Source organism: Limulus polyphemus, unplaced genomic scaffold (genome assembly GCF_000517525.1).
Source record: "Limulus polyphemus unplaced genomic scaffold, Limulus_polyphemus-2.1.2 Scaffold2241, whole genome shotgun sequence".
Lineage (NCBI taxonomy): Eukaryota > Metazoa > Arthropoda > Merostomata > Xiphosura > Limulidae > Limulus > Limulus polyphemus.
In genome coordinates, this window is record NW_013667851.1 from 113,721 (window position 1) to 124,532 (window position 10,812).

The window sequence follows — 10,812 nt, forward strand, 5'->3', positions numbered from 1 at the left end:
TTTCAAAGTCTGGCAATCACTATAAGAGATTAGAGTATATTAAACTTTACACATTATATGGGCCACACTAACGTGACATTTAGGCAGTTCGTTTAACTATAGGTGATGTACGTTTTTTTTTTGGGGGGGGGGTTAATGAAAGTGTTCCAAAACGTGACATTAATTTCTTGATGGCCTATTATGTCCAGTGACAGTCTGGCTTTGCATACTTAACTAAAATCGAAGAAAAACTTTGCCATTGTCGTTTTCACGATTAACTAACTACTCAATTTTAACCATTAACTATAAAGGCTAATAACTCAGAATATCGGACCTATTTGGCAGCTCTGACAACCTAAAGGAAATGCACAGCTTGCTATATACAAAAAATATTTCTCAGGAAAACACAACAGACAGTAGATGACACCTAGAATCCTGAGAAGATAAACATTGGAGATGCTACATTACAGTCAAGCAGTTGAGCACCAAACTCTTTAGCAAAGCTAGCTTTACGCTTCAGTGTGTGGTGTTTACCAGATGCAGGGAGAGCTAACACAGCCGAAGACAGCTATAATAATAACTGGTAAGAGCGTTAATAAAAGTGGTTCATTTCTAATTATAAGTTGCTTTAAAACAAACTAAGTGAATAGGAGGACAAAACATTTTTATATATTTGTGTGTATTTCTCTGTAATAAACACTTCATAAGTTAGTAACAATGAAGTACTATGGTACACTGGGTAAAACTGGTTCTCTCCATTATTTCTGTGAATTATGGATGAGAATACAGTTATAACTCTTATCTCATAGAGCCTACAAGGAATCATAGTGACTTCCTAGATTTACAAACCCTAAGCTGGTCAGCGGTTGATAGAAAGAAAATTGCATACCTTATTGATATAGCAAATTATAATATCCAAAAAAATCTAGAGAATAGCATAATCTTATAAAATATGAGTGATATCATGTCTATAAAATTAGGCTAAAAAAGTGTCCTCAGGAAAACACTTCTAACCAGCATGGCATCTTAAATGCCGTAGTGCCTTTCAAATCAAAATTTTAAAAATATACCGGTAGGAAGTGTCAAGCCACAAAATGATCTGATTAGGATAAAGCAGATTATGGAAGTGAATGAAAAAGTTGCATGTATTTCTAAAGGATGATTAAAAGCTTTAGCTCAGCCACAAAATGATCTGACTAGGATAAAGCAGACTATGGAAGTGAATGAAAAAGTTGCATGTATTTCTAATGGATGATTAAAAGCTTTAGCTCAGCCACAAAATGATCTGATTAGGATAAAGCAGATTATGGAAGTGAATGAAAAAGTTGCATACATTTCTAATGGATGATTAAGAGCTTTAGCTCCAAACATCATCCACTAGAAATAATAGGTATATAAATAATTTCGGGCGATTTATAGTCTATTAATTTATTTCCGTGTCTGTATCGGTTATGCGGTTAATTATATTTTCTTCGAGCAAATTATAGAATCCTAGAAGTGTTGGTTTGAGATTGAGAGAGGGGGATTTAATTATTACCAGAAGAAATAATATACTGAAACGGCAAACGTAATCCCACTGAGAATGGAGGACTGAGCTTCTATCTGGAAATACTTCATGCATATTGTAAAACAAAGAAATTGTAATCTACATTCAACATTGGGTAAAAGTAACACATTGTATAGTATTGTAAAAGGAGGGTTCAAATGATGCTTGGAAATATAAATATTTTCTATATTTTGGAGTCTTCAATATACATCAGTAAAATGGATATTTTTCTTTCTCCCCTTATTTATAATATTAAATTTGGAGTATCAAAACTATTGTTATACTTGTTCCTTAATCCTTAAGAACTGAAAAAAGGGGCATATTGCAACAGTGCGGCCTGGACTGTAGAGGACTTAATGTATATAACTGTATATAGGTGATCAATATTGATGGGGTTTTATCAAATAATCATTTACAACCCATTTTGTACCCATTTGTTGATTAGCCAAGTTTTAGAGTATGTGTATATGTATTATATATATATATCAGATTTAATGTCTGATTATCAATAATAAATAAGAATTGAAAACAAATGTTTTTAGGGTTACAGTATGATCAAAAGAAAAACACGTAATTTTAAATTTTATTTATGTTTGAATGATAAGGTAAACTAGGTGAGAGGAATGCATGCTAGCTAAAGTTTAGCATAGAAAGGAAACCAGTGTAATGTGAGTAAAGGTATAATTTCGAATTAAGAAACATTTTGTTGACCAGTGGCTAAAATATACTTAATATCACTTCAAGATCTATCAATACTTAAACGAGAAAGTTTTTTGCAGTTGAGATGACGCATCTTTAAAGAAGTGTAAAAGATCCACGACAGGCAATGACATCAAGAAGAAAGTCAACAATAACTCCAAACACCTAACTTAAAAAGAAGTGAGAAATATCTAGAAAAGATGCAACTATTGAGTATTTTCGAGCGTTCAAGGAGCCATGTTTCGTAGGGGCAACGAAAACAATGGAGTTTCCTGTGTCTATTGAAAGTGTGTAAATGGCTTATCCTGGAAGGAAAATGTATAGAACTACCTCAATAGGCACAACTTGGACACTGATGCAACATGAAGTTCACTGAAAACGAAATAGTGTAAATTCATCCATCCCACCAGATACAGCTAATTACGGAAAGCAGGGCTCGGATAATGATGCATTACTCCAGATTCCAGATAGTAATTTATTACTCCAGGCACTTGATTCAAAGTGAGGATACTGTGAAAGAGGCCAGTGAAGAAGCCGAAAAACTGAGGATAAATTTGAGTGCAGCATCTTATGTTAGAGCCATATAGATAAACTTGAGTGCTGAATCAAATGGTGAACCCATTCAGATAAACTTGAGTGCAGCATCAAATAGTAGACCCATATAGGTAAACTTGAGTGCAGCATCAAATGGGAGACCCATATAGGTAAACTTGAATGCAGCATCAAATGGTGAACCCGCATAGATAAACTTGAGTGCAGCATCAAATGGTGAATCCACATAGATAAATTTGAGTGCATCATCAAATGGTGAACCCATACAGATAAACTTGAGTACAGCATCAAATAGTAGACCCATATACATAAATAAACGTGAAAGTAGCATCAAATGGTAAACCCATATAGGTAAATTTGAGTGCAGCATCAAATGGTGAACACATATAGAGAAATTTGAGTGCATCGTCAAATGATGAACCCATATAAATAAACTTGAGTGCATCATCAAATGGTGAGCCCATATAGATAAACTCAGGGGAATTTCCCTCAATAATTCTCAGACGAGTGGAAAACGATAAGGGCAGAAAACAGATCAGTAAGCCTATCTATAGTGGAAGAGCAATGTAATAAGTTCAGCACCAAAAAAATAACGTATAGCTTTTCAAAATTGTATATGAAATTCTATAATTATAATATATTGAATCTAATATGTTCTTCTAAAAGGTAAAGTGTTTATAGGTTAGTATAAAAACTATGTAATCAGATTGTATTATGTAAAATAAGTTGTATATGATGGAGTTTTTTATAACAAGAGTGTTAAAAGTTGATTATTTAAAATCGATAGTTACGCCAGAGTTCGTTACATACCTCAGTAAAAGTCATACATTGTGTTTGTGGTTCAGTTGTTGTGCTTTGATGTTACATTATGTGATCCTTCTGTATTTTGGCCGTTGCCTTAAGTGAGTATTGTTACATCATAGAATCTTGTAGTTTGTAGAAAGTTCTAGGCCTCAGTTGTGCAATATATATATATATATATAGGCGACCAAGTAACCAACAAGTTAAGTCAGAAAACATTAAGTTAGTGAAACAGAAGTTAGACTGCGTGATTGTCAGTTTAGCCGTAACAGGCGATATTTTTAAGTGAGTTTCACAGTTTAACAGAGTTAAGGCGAATGGTTTGTCTTGCTAAAGGGTATTTAAAAGTAATTAAACACGTCTGTGTTGATTTTGACTAAAAGGAGACAATTATTTAAAGTTCTGGTGCAACTACGGGGTAACGTAAGTTAATTTATCGTAGGCTGTATAGTAAGAAACAGTGTAGAGAAAAATAATTATTCTTGTCAGTTGGGTTCTAAAGTAATGGATCAACCTGTGTGGACTTTTAACAAGAAAATAGAATTATTTAGAGTTTTATATAAAACTAGACTACCCGTCACCCGTTGGATCACCCACTATTCAGAGGTTATGAAGAATTCAAACTAATTACAATATTGCACCGAAATGAAGGTTTATTTTGAGATACTTTAATTAAATATTTCAATCCATTCGTGTAATTCATAATTCAAGAAAAGATATTTGATTGTTGATTGGGAGTAAAAGGTAAGACAATTTCATTTTTAAAAAAGTGAAGTAAGAAGTTTCGTAAAGAGAGCGACCGGTAGTGGGAATGATTTTTTGACTGAGAAAATAAGCAAACAATCAAACAAATAATCTCAGAGTTTTAGTAGTATATAGATAGATTAATCAATATCTTGTTTTTGCCATCTTCTTATGCCTTTCAATGAAGATGGGAACATTGACAGGGAAATAATATAATAGCCAATGCTCGGCGAGAGGTTTTCGTTTATAAAATTTTGTTGTTGTTCTTGACTTGATTTTTATTTTATTACCTCGTCTCCATAGTTACTATTTGCAAAGAGACAATAATATTGTAGGTCGATTTTATTGATGTTCTTTCTACACGCCGTTATAACACATTGTCATCTCATCATTTAATTTCTATTGTCCATATATTGTTGTATAGAAGATATTTTAAAGTGATTCATCAGGTGGAAAACGAATAGATGGATAGATAAACCGATATGTGGCGCCATCTAGTGTACCTAAATTCATCTAGAAATTGTCATAAAAGTGACCCGAAAAACGAGGCTAACTCGGTAAACCGTGGCCTGATTTTAACGAAACTTATTTTATTCTATTTCTATTCTCATTTCATTACAAATATGGCGCTATTGTGCGCCGTTTTTGCTGTATTTAATTAGTGACCCAAACAACGGGGCTAACTCGGTAACCGTGGCCCAATTTTAACGAAACTTATTTTATTCTGATTCTATTCTCATTTCATTACAAATATGGCGCTATTGTGCGCCGTTTTTGCTGTATTTAATTACAGACAAGCAAACAAACAATCTCAGAGTGTTAGTGGTACATAGATTGTGATATCCTATAGTGTAAAGAATTTTTGTACATACGTTTGACTTGTTTTAAATATATTATTTTAAAACAAGTGGATTGTGTGCTGTCCGTTTATTGTTCGAATTTATCACCAACAAGTCACAGACACCTGCCGTAAAGAATCCGGCCCATTAAAAAAAAATCACCATATATTCGTTTATTAACTGGGTACAAATTCTTTTGTGAGAGTGAGAAGGTTTTCAATCTCCACCTCTTGTAGTGAAAAAAATAAACAAAACCATTGGGTATTAGGGTTTTTTTTTACACTTTTTTGACACTTTTGTGGACACCACCCTCATTGTTTGATAAAAGTAAGTATATATTATTATGATTATGTGCATTTGATTATCTAGTCATTTTACAGAGTTCGTGAACAAAAATGAAATCTGTCATATGTGCTTAATATTAATATTTCTAGGCTGAGTTGTATGTTCGACAGGGCAAATTGTGATAATTAGGTTTTAAAGTTTGGTAATCCAACAGCGCAATCGTATGAAAGTGTACTATCTGACATAAAAGCTGTAATGACGAACAACTCTGAAGTGTTTTATGAGAGTCAACCTTTAACGCTATAGGTTCCCTGCAAAGTTCCAACTTAAGCCAAATATAATAAATTCCATAGTATGACGAGAACAGGATGGTTTGAGTAACAACCAATAAACTACATGTTTTCTTTCCAAATTCTAATCAAAGCCTTATAGTTTCTGAGACTCTCTCCTGTTAACAGAACTTATTGAACTTATCAATTCCAATTCTGAAAATCTCCACTCTGATGTGTGTCCAGAAAAATCATTTTGAGGAAAAAGTAAGAAGAATTGAAGCATCCCTATGCACCAAATTACCTATCTACATATAGCTACTTTTATAACTTATTATTTACGACATTATTAAAATTTACAAGGCAAACTTAGAGAAGTCAAATTTTGAATTTATATTTCTAGTTTATGGGTGTCAACAGAAGAATGAGTATTAAGTGAACGTAATTTTAATGTCTTGCTGTTTATTGTTTTTATTATTATTTCTGTAGGTTTTGTATCAACTCTTGGATGTCACATAATCTAAAAAAGGCCTTATTTATGCCAAAAGCTTTGAAACTTCTGAACAATTGTGTGAGAGTTATAATGAGGCCAAAGAAAGTACATGTGGCACAACGTCAATCTCTGACTGTAAAAGTCTTTGTGGGAACTGGATTATATTAATTCGTATGAAGTTATTTGAGTTTGGGTATAAGCTGCTCTACAAGTCTTTGTTGTTATACATTTTGCAATTTCCTAAGTGCACGCTAACTCATGTCCTGTTTTAACCACTCACACCGCTTAACAGTAGTGTGTTGTGTGTCAGTCTGTCAGTAGACTAAAATGACGTCACATAAGGGACGCTTAAAGATGCAATTTGTACTGTCTTGGCTTCAATAAAATGTGCGCAAATTTAGTAACTTAAATTAATTCAGGTATGTGAATATTATTGTGGCATTGCGCTAAATTATAAAAACTTAAAAACCCCATAAATATTACACACACACCATCATTATAACAGTTTTAACTGTATTACTTTGGTTTACTCACACAAGCTGTGCTTATGAGCTTTGAATAGGCGAAACTGCTGTCCACAACAGAAGATACCGCGAGTCAAAGAATAAATTAGGCCTCTAAGTCACAGATTATATTTTCAATTTTACTTTTGTTGAAAATAAAATAAATCTGTAATATCAGTATTGAAACTGTAATTTCTACTCTTTCCCCCTTTGTGGTACAACGGTATGTGTGCGGGCTTAAAACGCTAGAAACCGGGTTTCGATGCCCCTGGTGGGTAGAGTACATATAGCTCATTGTGTAGCTTTGTGCTTAATTACAAACAAACAAAATTTCTACTCACTCGAAGTGTCTGCATAGGAATACCCTGATTTTTTTGTCGTCTGTGTCTGCAATGTTGTTCATTCTCTGATTGGTACATGAGTATTTATCTATTTTCTAACTTTAAAAGTGCTATACTGTTAACGTGTGTGCAAGCTACTTCAGATTTTACTTAAAGAAAGAAAACAGTAAAAGAAGGTTTGTTATTATACTCAATAACACGTGAAGTATTTCGAACAGTGAATGAAACTATTTCTGAAAAATAGACACCCATTCTGTTAATTCGTTAGTTAAGTTTGTATTGGAATTTGTTGCATGCGTTCCTACTATAATGTTACGACAGCGGAAGTCACGTGACGTTGCTGGCGCGTTGGCGCTGGTAGCGTGCGTGATGAGTTTCTCGAATGATCGGGGAAGCCCTCTTCGTTACTATATAAGCCTGACAGGGAAAGCCAGCAGGGATGAATGAATGAAGAGAGAGCAATAGTTACTTTGAGTTGCGTGTAATTTATGATTCTGTTAGCTTCGAGCTAGTGAGCCGTAAAGTGTGTGTTTTGCACTCGTCGAGAGCGAAGTTATCGATATTGTGAATCGCTGTGATTTATAGCGTGTATTATAAAAGTTGTTAAGTTTAAAGTGACGAGAAACGTACTGATTGTGGAACTTCTGTGTACTAAAAGTTTGTATGGAGGAAGAATAAACTGGTTTAATCAAGAAAAGACTTGTATCGCTGAAGATCCTCGGGAAGAATTTCTACCGGAAACAAACAAACAAGCAGAAACGTAACAATATATGTTGGAAGTTATTTCATTGCATTCAAAAACGTACAAGGCTAAAAATATGAGTCCTTGCAAAATGACCACAGCTTTAATATAACAATTATGACAGTCACGTACGATCTTTCCTTCTTAGCTGCGTATTCAACATCAAGAAGTGGCTATTTTAACTGTTTTGACAGAATTTCTGCACAGAAGTCTATTTTTTTATTCCCATCAGGCCGCTTTGCTTCAACGTTATTGATGTAATGAGGGCCTTTCTTCTCAACTTTGTTTATCTGGGAGGTCGTTAAACGTCATGTTTTTGACGTAACGGTCTCGTGCTGTATAGATGAGAACGCTAAGCCGACGTCTGGCAGCGTTTGATAGCTGACAGGGTTAATTAATCTTATGTAAACACCAGAAACAGAGATAACGCCCCTAACCGTAATTTCACACCGTGAATCACAGTGTTACTACAATACTCCATCATAACTTGGCTCATGTAAAAGACTCAGTCTTCGTCCTGCTAAAATATCTAACTATTCTAAATTTTGCTGTCACAACATATATGCCACAGCTACACAACTATTATTAATAAATAAGTACACCTAAAGAAGATTCAAGACGAACTGGTTAAAGTTAAGCCTAATGGTCTGTAAAATACAAAAACAACAAAGTCGGTAATGATTAGCCTTTAATTGATATGTTGAAAAAATTTTCTATTTTCTTCTCAGAAATAAAACTAAACTACTTTAATTACATGTAACTAAGTGTTTTTAAGCCTCTTAAAATGTGTAAGTGCGCAGTCTGAGCCTTTGTACTACTTCAAACAAAACGAAGTAACAGAAAATATTTATATCGTAGCTTATGTTGTTGGAATGGTTTTGCTTTTTCTGTAGCATTTGTGACGGCACCATATCCAAAATAGTTTTTAATGTTTTAAATGAATTTTAACTTAATGATATGTATGGACGTATAAGGGACGGTGAAATAAATAAGAAATGGCACTGAATGTATGATTGTAAAACAAAAGGCTGGTTTCGTTCTGTAATTTTTATTAGACCCCAATATTTGCCTCTTTTATTCTAGGTATTCAATATATTTCAATATCAGAAGGAAAAACAGAAATTTATATCTTTCACATAAAGTGATTTATGGAGACATGTGCAAAACAAAGGCAGTAAAGCGTTTACAAACTGATGTACCTTCCTCTGTATTGAGATGAACAATGTTTTATTATTAATTAGCCGTCGTTTCGGAATCTTCAAGTAAAATTTCTCTTTGTATCATCGAAAATAAATAAAGATGTTTATTTCGCGTCTATTGGTAAATATACTAGGATACCAGAACTCGTCCTAAACAAGGAGTTATGCGAAAAAAAAGTTAGATAGGAATAATTATTATGACGCATATCTAATTTGAATTAAGAAAAATATAACAAAAACACTTTTATTAGCTTTATAGTGAAAAACACTCGCTTAAAGATGGACCACTTGACGCTAAGCGCCCGCGAGACAAATGCAATGTAAAAAACTTTATTGTTGTTCTAAGGAATAAATCGGAGTGTATTAAGTTAATAGTATGATGTATACATCAAATTCTTCACGTCAACAAATAGTATGATGTATACATCAAATTCTTCACGTCAACAAATAGTATGATGTATACATCAAATTCTTCACGTCAACATATAGTATGATGTATACATCAAACTTTCGCGTCAACAAATAGTATGATGTATACATCAAGTTCTTCACGTCAACAAATATATGATGTATACATCAAACTCTTCGCGTCAACAAATAGTATGATGTATACATCAAATTCTTCACGTCAACAAATATATGATGTATACATCAAACTCTTCGCGTCAACAAATAGTATGATGTATACATCAAATTCTTCACGTCAACAAATATATGATGTATACATCAAACTCTTCGCGTCAACAAATAGTATGATGTATACATCAAATACTTCACGTCAACAAACAGTATGATGTATACGTCAAATACTTCACGTCAACAAACAGTATGATGTATACGTCAAATACTTCACGTCAACAAACAGTATGATGTTAATTTAATATTTACCACTACTAGACGAATAAAAATTAAAATTTACCTCCAAATTCTAATTGCGTATAAAGGTTAAATTTGACAGATAGTGTATTGTAACTTACTTCCACAGGTGTATCTCTTATTAAAGACTGTTTACCCTTTCCACGATGCAGTTTATACCATAGCTTTATTTGTTTGTCTTTTACGAACGACGCTTTTTGCCTTCTTCGCTTTGATCGCTGAAAAGATGTTTTAAAATGTAGTCAAAAGTAATGAGACGCTATTTTTTATGCACGCTTTCTTTTAGATATTAAATTTAATATACATATATATATATATATTGTTCTTTCGTTATTTTCTCCTAAGCTAATATATTCAACTTCTCTAACACATAATTCAAAAGTGTGGAAATTTTTCTTTTCATAATGGTTTTTCTTACATTGTTAACACGTATTGAATTGTTGTCCGAAAAACAAAATAACTGTTCGTTGCTAAGCCCAAAGCTATGGATTATTTGTGCTGTTCCAAACCACAAATATCGAAACCCGATTTTTAGCGGTGCAAGTCCTCAAATTTACCGCTGATAAAACAACTAACTGAATAAGCTCTTTTATGCTCACAATAAGTTCAAGTATGATATAATAAATCATTAACTTTTAATTAACACAATAAATGAACTTCGTATTATCTTTTTTTAAATCAAATAAATGTTGACGTGAAGGATGTGATGTATACATCATACTATTTGTTGACGCGAAGAATTTGATGTATACATCATACTGTTTGTTGACGTGAAGAATTTGACTTATACATCATACTATTTGTTGACGCGAAGAATTTGATGTATACATCATACTGTTTGTTGACCTGAAGATTTGATGTATACGTCAATTTCAATGACCAGTGACTTGACCGGTAAGTCTTTGTATATAATAACATGAATACCCATTTCATTCTCATATGCT